The sequence below is a fragment of the Scardinius erythrophthalmus genome, assembly GCF_964197995.2.
Source record: "Scardinius erythrophthalmus genome assembly, chromosome: 23".
In the NCBI taxonomy this organism is placed as follows: Eukaryota; Metazoa; Chordata; class Actinopteri; order Cypriniformes; family Leuciscidae; genus Scardinius; species Scardinius erythrophthalmus.
Window position 1 is genome coordinate 7916866 of NC_138243.1, and position 11208 is coordinate 7928073.

The following is an 11208-nucleotide window of genomic DNA, read 5'->3' on the forward strand; positions in this document are numbered from 1 at the left end:
GTGCATATAGTGTAGGGGGCGGAGCTTCCAATTCTAGAGAGCATTTGATTGGACAGAAAATCTGATGAGAACATGAAGTGCAGAGAGATGTCATCAAAATCATTAATCCATATTGGCAGAAGTCTGAGGCTGTGATTGAAAACTTCTGAATATATTCTAAATGTGAATGTTGTCATTGTTTTGGAGCACACTAGCTTATAGATAACAGTAAGGCTAACATATTCATACTAAAAAGCCAAAAAACTAATTTTGATTTCATGGGGACTTTAAAAATATGGTGCATTCTCCATTTCTGAATGCAGTGAATAAAATACTGCATGCATTTAAGATTTGTTATAATAGTATAATAATGTCATATAACCACATAACCACATCAGTCCTAACCAGCTGCCCATATCTGTTACGTACTGCTCCGAGGCTTGGGTTGGAGATCCAAAAGCAGCTTTTATTGGGACAATCCAGAGTTGTAATCCAAAAAACAGGCAAGAGGTCACACCACAGTTAGTCAATAAAAAGTGCAACCGGGCAGAAAACACAGGCAAAAGGGTAATCCAGAAGACAAGCAGGAATCAAAAGACCAAGATACACGAATCCAGGATACCGCTCAGAATTGCAGAGCAACAACATACAAAACCTTGCAGTGAATGACAGAGTGAACCAGGTTTTTATAGACAGAGCTAATGAGTAACAGCTGTAGACAATCAGTGAAGAAGATACAGGGCAGAGGATTATGGGGGATGTAGTCTTTGATGGAATAGCAATGAACATTAGTCTGTGATGGAGCTGAAAAAGTTTTTGTATCTTTATTTTTTCATACTTCTCAGCAGCAAACCAGAGTTCTCATGAACCATACCCCAGACCAGGATTCAAGTATGTTTGCGTGTGTATAGTACCTGACTTCCGAAAACAGCGTTCACATCATCCAAATGAACCACATTCTGATGTGAGGTTTTCCTTTGGTTGGCCGAATGCAACCTGTTCGCCTGTCTTCTCACAGACGACAGACCTGACAGTGGAGCAGACCAGCAAGAAAGGCTCTGCATCCTGCATGACCTCGACTTCTCCCAGTTGTTCCTATAACAGACGATCCTGCAGGAGACAAGAATCAGGGCTGTTATTTTTGAATTTCAAAGAGGATGTCCCAGATGAACCATGTCAATGTCAATACCGCTTTGTTTATGAAGCACAATTAAAACAACAGCTGTCCAATGTGCCTTGCATACTACTTGTAGTATAGGTTAAAACCCAATACAGAGAAACACATCCAATAAACAACAAAATAGGCATTGCATCGATTAAAAGCTATGAAAAACATAAGATTTGAGTTTTGATTTAAAAATATCTACAGTTGTAGCAGTTCGAACACTTACTGTTCCCCAGTTTCGGTGCTTCTACTGCAAATTTTCGGTGGTCACATCTCAGTTTTAATCTGGTCCTTGGATCCTCTAATAGTCCTCAGTTTGAGGATCTCAGAGACTTGACAGGAGATCAGTGAGGTAGGATGCTGCTAAGCCATTAAGAGATTTATAAACCATTAAAAAAAAAAAAAATCCATTCAGTAGTGGACCAGCAACCAGTGTCATGAAATTAGGGTGATAAGTTCATGCTTCCTGACACAAGTCCGGAGCCTAGCAGCTGCTTTTGTACTATTTGAATCTGAAGTGGTGATCTTTGGTCCCTCGAATTTAGCTAAAAGGTTTGCACTTCACCTTGGCCCTTTAGCCACCAATGTTTAACGCTCAAGCGAGGAAGCTTGGTGCTTGTTGGTGCGGTGGCCAGACTGCTGACTGGCACGAGGAAACGCTCCAGTAGTATCTCCCCGGTGCTGGCTTCTCTGCACTGCAGGCTTCCTGCTGATGTTAGACTGCAATACAATGTCCTGTTAATGGTTTTTAAAGGTTTGCATGGTCTTGCTCCAGAGTATATTTCAAGCCTGTTGCAACATCAATGTGCTGCTAGACCCTTAAGACAGTTGCAGAGTTTCCTTCTAAATGTTCCTAAATCCCGGTTGGAAACTAAAGGAGACCGTGCCTTCTCTGTGGCAGTGCCACCACTCTGGAATATCCTCCTCCCACGACATATTAGATCCTGTGACTCGTATGAATGTTTAAAATCTATGTAGAAAAAGCATTTCCTTCAAAGATTTAATTTCTAAATTTGATATTCCTAAAGTAGAATTCATTATTTACTTATAAAGAAGGTCATTAAAAATACAATACATATTAATTATAATACACTTTAACCATCTTGTTTTGTTACTGAGATTAAAGTTATTTCACCTTCGAAAAAAATATTATATAAATTATTCAGATTAATACTTGGCACAGACAGCTTTATGTACCCACTGGAAAATTGGAATCTGATGTATCTTTATCTCCTGACCCAACTAGTGGGCACAAATTTGTAAAAAATATGTTTTCTTTGCTTAATAATCCTAATGTACAACTTATTCAATATAAGATTCACAGAATACACAATATAAAAAATAAAAAATTGGTTTCTCTAATTCACCCATTTTGTTCAATGTAATCTTAATAGTCAAGATACATACCTCCATTCTTTATGGTATTGTAACCCCATTACAAAATTTTAGTCAGAGGTTTTGGAGAAATTGTACATTATTTTTAATGTTTAAAACTATTTTAAAACTATTCTTGAACACTGGAAAACAAAACAATTATTAAATATTAATCATTGGTTAAATGCACTATTAGAACACATGACATGGCAATGGAAAAAAATGGCTGCCATAGCAAGAAAAATCACTAGAGTCCATTTGGAAGTGTGTGCTCCTTTTATAAGTTTTTTTGGAGTATAGATACTATATTTTTTCTTTTGTTTTCTATTGTATAGTTAGAAAAAAATGCATCTGTTCTCTATTGCTTACAATTTTCTGTAGGTGTTTGGAGACTGAATAGTGATGTGTAATGGGTGTATTGTCAATGTGTATTTGTTTTGGTCAACTTGTGTTGTTTTTAAATGATTGATTGTAGCCTTGAAAGAGAAGCCTGACTGATTCCTATATGAGTGATTTGCAATAGTAAAGCCTTGAAGTAATCAGGGCATGAATGGATATCTCAAAATTCAAAAAGGACAAAAAAAGTCCTCACCTTTGCGAGTGCTCTTCGATGAAGGAAACTAGATTTGACCACCGAACTGAACTGTATGTCAAATTTAAGAGCACTATCCAAATATACTCCCAAGTATTTTCCACAGGGTTTTAGGAAAGAGAAGGCAAAGGAGATGCGCAACAGGTTCAATGCGGTCGTTCCTCGTACTTTAAGACATTAAAGGAGAACTCCGGTCAATTTTAACATTGAGCTCATTTTTTTTGTACATTTGGAGTTCTGTCAATACAGAGAACAACGACAAAAATCGGTGTTGCCTACACCGAGTTCTTCTATTTTTAAAATTTGCACCCTGTTGACTTCAATAGGGCAAGTACTAAACCTGCTTTTAGCCTCTTAACATCCTTGATGTGTCATTACAAGTGCACAGCTAATGTGAGTGATTCCTTCAGAGTGAACACGAGTGGATCTGACTGCAGTAGATGTGAAAGAAATGTATAAAAATGATGTTATTTAAGCCAGCGCAAATACCTGTTTACATCCTGTTTTTCGGTTGAAGTCCAAAGTAATCGATTGCCGAGTTCACGCGCGTGATCATAGGTAACTAATCCTATGCGCGTGAACTCGACAATCGACTACTTTGGACTTCAACCGAAAAACAGGATGTAAACAGGTATTTGCGCTGGCTTAAATAACATAATTTTTATACATTTCTTTCACATCTACTGCAGTCAGATCCACTCGTGTTCACTCCATAGACTGTAAAAAAATATGGACGTAGTGTCCGTGACGTCACCCGTAGGTTTCTGAAGAGCATTTTTGAAGCCTAAAGTGGGCGGAGCCGGCCGTCGCCATCTTGGCCTTGCGTCACTCCCGGATAACAGAAAATAGGCAAACAGGCGGGGCGTGAGTGGAGCTGAGGAGCCTGGCTATCTGAAATCACCTAGCTCGACGTGATCGAGTTAGCTAATGATGTAAAGCCAATTAAACTTTCCTATTTTTGCCCTTCGAAATATTATAATAGTTAAAAGACATGGCTACAAGTGAGACTGTGTATTACTTCGAGAGTGTTTGTGTGTGACAGTGATTTTATGTGCATACATGTCCGTTACTCTTTCATGGTCCGTCAGCGCGGCATTGCTCAAGTTCGTAGAGAGCTTATTCAGTCCATATTAAATTCTGATTTTGGCCGTCTCTCAAATGGGTTAAACCATAGATATATTGCCTTTGAAGTGCAAGTAAATGCGCTAGAAAATCCGCGCTCATTCATGTGCATTTATTGCATGGACGGAGAAAGCGCCGACGCCAGCATGATTTCATCTGACGACGCTGACGGTACATAAGCATATTATAATCCATCTGTTCCGTGAGAGCAGAACGAACGAGCATTTATTGACGTTTTAAATTTGAAAACCCCAAAAAGCAACGAAATTGTCAGACATCCATTAGTGCAGGTTCACGGAGGAAAACAACTGAAATACAGCGCTGGTTGTTCTCTCGAACGATAACGACGGAATCCAAAGACGTGGGCTTTGTATCCAAGTATTAAATTGTATGAAATAATCCCGAAAAAAGCACAAACACTGCAGAGATGGCAAGTTCAGCAGCAACATTTGCTGAGGTGAAGTGACGGCTAGTAACAGCAGACAAACGGCTAGCACTGACAGCGGCAATCCATCTGTCACTCAAGTGGCCACTGGCCACACCCTTAAATTTAAATATTAATCAACTAAACGGACGAGTTATAAAATATTTCACCCCCCTCACAGTTGTTATGAAGGGCAAAATTAGCTGTATAGACCAAAGCCACATAGAGATCCAGGCTGTAAACATATTTTTTTCTGCTGTAAAGTTGGTAATTTTAACATGAGGGAGATACAGATTTGACTCACTTCTGCAGCCAGGCCAAGCGGCCAGTCAACGAATTGCAGTTTAACTCACTTCCGTGTTGGTTTCAAGAGAGAGACAGGGAGGTTGCCGCTTGGTTCACTCTGAAGGAATCACTCACATGACCTGTGCACTTGTAATGACACATCAAGGATGTTAAGAGGCTTAAAGCAGGTTTAGTACTTGCCCTATTGAAGTCAACAGGGTGCAAATTTTAAAAATAGAAGAACTCGGTGTAGGCAACACCGATTTTTGTCGTTGTTCTCTGTATTGACAGCACTCCAAATGTACAATAAAATGAGCTCAATATTAAAATTGACCGGAGTTCTCCTTTAAGAGCCTCCGATTTCAGATTCTCCTCTTGCAACATCCAGGCATTTGCCCTCCCTAATGAAAGAAAAAAGATATACATTCAATTCAAACTACAGGTTGTACAATAGAAATAGGACCAACTATAACAATGACAGCACAGAGAAACATTTTCACTGTTGAACGATAAAAACATTGACAGCCAATCAGAATCCTTCCAACTTTAAAGAGCTCGAGAAATTAAAGTGGGAGACGACAAAGTCCTTTTAGGCAAGTCGTGCCACTCGGCCGCCATCTTTGCCGTTACGGGTTTTCCTTATATAGTTGTATTGAGAATTGAGGAAGCGGCATGTCTCTTATATGAATTGTCTCTGGAGACGATAAAACTGCAGCGCGTGCTTAGAATAAACATAACAATATTGTTCGCTGGTGTGGATGCTAATATAGTTATCTTTTACCGTTCTTGGTGTGAACAGGCCTTTAATATGGCATTTACCGGACTTTATTTTTTACCGCAATGGACACGCTACGTCTCCTCTTGCAACATCCAGGCAGTGAACTTCCCTATTCTACTGAATAAATACACACACACACACACACACACACACACACACACACACACACACACACACACACACACACACACACCTCAGGCTGGACAACACAGAGCAAATATGCTTGAGAAATATTACTCACCTATGATTGTTTTCCCTTTTTCTGTTTTTAATCAGGGATTTAGCGCAATTGTATTTGACCTCAGCGGACGTTTCTATTTGCAACATTCAGGCAGTGAACATCACAATTATAATGAATGACACAATACAGCGCATATTAAACTTTAAGTTGTGCAAAGAAATGCCAGAAAAATTACTCACCTGCAGTAATCATTTTTATTTTGGGGGTCTCAGTCTGGCACCAGTTTTTCCCCAAAGATGTTTCCTCATGCTGCATTCGTGTAGTGAACATTACTATTCTACAGAATGAAAAAAAGATACACAGTATCAATTCAAACTATGGGCTGTACAATATAGAGCATGGATGCTTTAAAATATTACTTATCTGTTCTTTTTATTTTTAATCTGGCATTCACCGGAGTTTTACCTCAGTTGACAGGCTGTGTTTCCTATTGTAACATCCATACAGTTGCCATCCCTATTGTAAGGAATGCCAAAAAGATGTATCGATTCAAACTACAGGTTGATAAAGAGCAGAAATGTTTGAAAGATATTACTTTCCAGTTTATTTTTGAGGTATTAATCTGAAATTTTCCATACTTTATTAATGACCTCAATGGACAGGCCACGTCTCACTCTTGCAACATTCAGGCAGTGAACCTCCCTATTATTTCTACTAAATGAAAAAATATACACACAAATCAAACTACAGGATGTACAAAAGTGAACAGAGATGCTTTAAAATACTACTCACCTTTTTATTTTTAATCTGGAATTCACCGGAGTTTTATTTGACCTCAGTTGACTAGCTGTGTTTCCTCTTGCAGGATACAGGCAGATGTCATTCCTATTTTAATGAATGACAAAAGATATACAGACAGTATCATTTCAAACTACAGGTTAGACTACAGGTAGGCTAATAGAGATGCTTGATAAATGTTAGCCTAGGCTACTCACCATTATCTTTTCGAGTTTTTAATCGTATTTTACCTCAGAGGTTACAGCATCCAGGCAGTGCATGACAATACAGGATCTTCCTCTTGAGCTCATTAGTTTTCTGTTGGAATATGCACATACTGTATACTAATGTAACATTTAATGAATAGCTTATCTCTTCATATTTACTAAACTCTGTAATTACAACTTTATATGTTTTCAATATTTCATCCACTCAGATAAATTTCACTAAAGCAAGTGTTTTGACACTTTTCACAGTCAAATATGAATGTTTTGAAACAGAAAGATCTGAATAAATTAACTGCATATTTGTTTGGTTTGATGTGTACTGCCGTGGGAAATATCTTGTTGAGCTTAGTATTCGCATCTAGTTGTTGTTGTTACAGTTGTTAAGTGGCGGTTGAGCGAGGCTATAAATAAATGGATTGCCAACTCTCACATGTGCCGTGAGACACAAGCTTTCACTCTCTGTCTCACGGTCTCACTGTGCCCAAATCTCTCGCCAAATTGGCATCTCTGCTTTCAAATTTTGTACGTTTTAATACGAATTTAACACCGTTTTGGCGCACTTAATGCGGCATAACAGATCGCTGTGGCCAGAGCCGTTGAAAAACAGAGTTGCGACGTGCTTTGATCTCGCGGGCGTCGTCGCCACGCGGTCACGTGGTTGATGGACAAACGGAGAGTTATGGAGAGGCCACATTAATGTTAATGTTTTTCTTGTATTTAATTTAACCCTCAGGCTCAGGTATTCCTTACGTATTGGTCACTCATGATACTCCTTGGTGGTCAAATGTGACCATACACCTTAACTATTTTTCAATTAAATAAATGTTCTATATTTTAGTTCAATGATATTTATTTAATATTTTGAAGAGATCTTTTGGTACTAAATACTATTTGTGCAATAATAATAGTCCATTCCTGACCACTTAAACAATATTTATATTACAAATAGTGTATTATTTAAGGTTAAAAGGGAGAAAAGTAGGTTAAATTCCAATGCAAAGAGGCAAATTAGAGACATTTACCGGAAAAATAATTATTTTCATTTGTAATGCCATCGTTTACCCACTAGGTGCCTCTGTCTGTATGGCTCTTTAAAAAATATATATGCATCTAGCCTAGTGGCTCAAAAGAGAATCAGGTCATAACTGCTTAGGCCCTACTTATTTTTAGGTTTTGCATTTAAATAAATATTAAGACATGGTCAAACACTAGATCTACTTGCATCCTAATATTTTAAAGATACTCATATAAGCACACACAAGTGAATATTAATGAATGCAAGCAAATACTGAATTTAGCCCATGAACATTTTAAAATAGTGCTAAAAAAAGGCAAACTGCATTCAACAAATTCTTTTTTCCCCTTGGCTATATATAGTAGGCTGCTATATGAAATGATACTGAATCAAGATCGAAATTTTTCAACGCGGGAACAGATGCTTACGACCAAATAAACCATAGCCTATTAACAGAATGTATCATTAATATAAAATGACAAAACTTTTGTGTCAATTAATTAACCAACACTCAAAGTATCGTTAAATAGGCCAGGCCTACAGCTTTTTGCGCATAAAGGAATTGTCCTACCAACTACAAGAAAAGGAATAGTTCCCATATTCAACACTAGATGGCCGAATGAGTCATCGTTTATTTCAGGCAATAATTTTCCCACGTGAAAGGACGGAATGGCATCCATTCACATACAGTGATTGAGAACTCAACACAATTCAGTGAATTCACCAACACATTTTTCCTCAGCCTGCAGTGGTGGCATTTAGAATAAATAGTGTAATAAGCATTGCCTCACTCCCTTATTATAGCTAAACCAGCAGAAATTAAGCATTTCTTCCTCACACAAAAGACACACAATCCCTCCACATGTAAAGAATACAGCAAAATTTCCATCTGAAATAGAAATATTAATCATATATGTGTTGCATATATGTGTACATCATGGCTACTATTTAATGACCGTTAAAGGAGAAATATGCTCTTTGCTGATGGTGTAGTTACAGTATCGGCCATGCTAACAGGTCATGCTAACCAGCTGCTAAACCAACTGATCAACGCAATAAGCTAAAGTGATTTATGATTTATCACAGTTTTAGGTTCTCCACTTCCTATCAGGCCTAAAAACACCCTTTCCCGTGATAAAAGTCTTTAAATGTATTAAATGAACCTACTTTTTTCCCCACTGTCAGACAGTGGGGAAACAAATACCAGACATTGACTGAATATAAGGAGTAACTTAAATATACAATGATAACTAGCTAAATGACGAACAGGTGTATTGATTGCATGGGTGTCCATGGCGGGAAACTAGAACAAAGGAAACATGTGACTGAAGAGAAACAATCTAAAAGTTCATAAAAAATTAAACTAAACACCAAAAGAACGTGACACCTACTTCTCAAACAAGTGATAGCTTCATTTGAACATGTGCTAACATTCAAAGATAACCAAAGCTATTAAAATGGAAATAATAGGCTATACTTTAAAATAATATAATAAAAACCCAAACTGCATGTTTGAGCTGTTTTAACTGAAAGAAACTTGAACTGGCATTTCTTCAAATATGTCAGTGCCATTGCTTTGTCTCAAGATGCACACTAATGTTTTTTTCCAAGTCGCATTTATAAAATATTTAAAATGTACTTAAAAGTAAATCTTTTCATTGACATTATTACAAAGTGCACTTTTTAAAAGTTTACTGAATTGTCTTAATTAACAGTCATGAAAATTAATTCTACTTAAGTACTCATAAGGGGCCTTTTAATTAATTAATATTACATTATCTGCAAGTACAGTTTAAAAAATACACACATATATATATATATATATATACAGTTGCAATCGAAATTATTCAACCCCCATTGCAAATCAGGTTTATTGGCAAAATTTACAGAATTTCAGCTGTTTGCAATGAACACTAGACAGCAGCTTCTGGCAGCGTTTCTGAAGAATCTTAGCCCATTCCTTATTAGCAATGGCCTCCAGTTCAGTGATACTCTTGGGTTTGCGTCTTGCAATCGCCTTCTTCAAATCCCTCCAGAGATTTTCTATGGGGTTCAAGTCAGGTGACTGTGAGGCCACGGTAAACTCTTCCAGGACTTCTTCTGCAACCAAGCCTTGGTGGAATTTGAGGTATGCTTAGGATCATTGTCCTGTTGGAGGGATCATTGTCCTGTTAGAAGGTCCAATGATGCCCAAGCTTCAGCTTCCTCACTGACAGCATGACGTTTTGTCCTAGGATTTCCTGATACTTCAGTAAATCCATCTGGCCTTCCACACACTGCAGGTTTCCAGTGCCAGAGGATGTAAAGCAGCCGCAGAGCATCACGAGCCCCAACATGCTGAACTGCAGACAGAGTGTTCTTTACAGCATATTCTTCATTCTTCTTCCTCCAAACACACCGCTGATCCAGAGGGCCGAAAAGTTACAGTTTTGTTTAATCGCTCCACAGAACAGAATCCCAAAACTTCTTTATATGATTTATTTATATGATTTTGAGAAAATTTGAGCCGACTTTTCTTGTGGTTTTGGGTAGTGGTGTACGTCTTGGAGTTCTGGCATGTGTTTAGTACGAGCTTCACTGTGCAGCTGAACACTCAGTGCCTGTTGCCTCCAGGTCTTGCTGCAGGTCTTCTGCAGTCACTCGAGGGTTTTTCTGAACCTGCCTTCTCAGAAATCTGGTTGCAGCCGTTGATAGTTTCCTTTTTCTGCCCCGTCCATGTAGTGTAAACACTGTTCCTATAACTTTGAACTAGCAATCTTTGCTTCCAACGGTGTCTCTAGGAACATTTAGTGCCTTCGCTATCTTTTTGTATCCTGTTCCTTGTTTGTGAAGAGCGATGATATCTTCCCTTAACTTTTTTGACCATATTTCTAACTTGCAGTCAAACGTGACACTCAAGAAACCTAGCCAGTTCAAATATTTTGTGTGTTCTAGTTCAAGCACACCTGGTGCAACTAATGAAGCCCTTGATCAGTTGCATCAGGTGTGCTTGAGGCAATAAATTTTTTGCAGATTTGCACTGTTGTGAGTAGTGTTTGGAATAACGCCGTTTAAAAGAACGGCGTTAGGTAACAACGTTATTTTTTCAGTAATGGGGTAATCTAACTAATTACTTTTCCTGTCGTTACAACGCTGTTAACATTACTGAACGTCAAATGCGGTGCGTTACTATCACCCCTGGCTCGCACAGCTAGTTAGGAGGTGGGTTAATAACGAGGTAAGCGATTATGGTTGGCTAAGGCAGAGTCGTGTTTCATGGTAGCCAATCCGAGCCAGTGTTTTTACACAC

The 11208-nt window shown here is 38.2% G+C and overlaps 1 long non-coding RNA gene across 1 annotated transcript; it reads right to left on the minus strand.

The window, feature by feature from the left end:
* Positions 1 to 426: 426 nt before the first annotated feature.
* Positions 427 to 3263, minus strand: LOC308683651. Its single transcript, XR_014029272.1, has 3 exons — positions 3111 to 3263; positions 1371 to 1864; positions 427 to 1089 (listed from the first exon to the last, which is right to left on the minus strand). It is a non-coding gene; the product is annotated as an uncharacterized lncRNA (long non-coding RNA).
* Between the last annotated feature and the right edge of the window lie 7945 nt (positions 3264 to 11208).